Here is a 763-nt window from a genome sequence, read left to right on the forward strand (position 1 = left end):
CCGGCGTCATGACGCAGGGGGCGGGCGGGCAGCTGCGGCGCCGCCGGGCGGGGCGCGGGGCGCGGCCGCCGGACCGTTAGGCTGCGCCCTCGGGCTCGGGCTCCCGCTCGGCCCGGCCGCCCGGGTGCGCGGGCGAGGAGGCCGCGGGACGGGCGTGCGGCGCGGGGAGCACGAAGACTCCGCCGGGCATCCCCTCCCGCGCCCCGGGGATCAGGGGGGACAGGACGGGGAGCGTGGGGAGGTCGCAGGAGCGGAGCCCCGGGGGCGTCGATCAGGCGGAGGAAGGAGGCTCAGGGAACCGCCGCGCGCCCGTGCGAGAGACGCGAGAGCGGGTGAGACGTGCAGCGCGGCGTGGAGACCGGGGCTTCCCTGGCACCGAGGGAAAGGACCTTGGCACGTTGCCGGCCGCCTTCCAAAGTGGCCCTGAAATGAACTTCATAATCCCTTTGTGCCTTTAACCCTCTGGCCTTTCAGACCCTGCATTTGGGCCTTCCCACACTCCCTGAGTCATTCAAAAGGGGTACCTCCACCCAATATGCTGGGCTGTCCTTCCCAGCCCACCCTCGCTCATGGGACAGGGTCCTGGATTCCTCATCAGAGCCCTTGGTTAGACCGGGAGAACCATGCCCCAACTGCACCTTCTACTTGCAATCCGTCACTATGTTCCTTGCCACCCCTTACTGTTTTTTCAGCGCACTCGCCTTCTTCCCTGGAAACCTGTTCAGTGCCCTCATCCACGTGCACCTAAATTTAGCCCTTCTGA

The sequence above is a fragment of the Propithecus coquereli genome, unplaced genomic scaffold (assembly GCF_000956105.1).
Source record: "Propithecus coquereli isolate 6110/MARCELLA unplaced genomic scaffold, Pcoq_1.0 Scaffold103, whole genome shotgun sequence".
Classification (NCBI taxonomy): domain Eukaryota; kingdom Metazoa; phylum Chordata; class Mammalia; order Primates; family Indriidae; genus Propithecus; species Propithecus coquereli.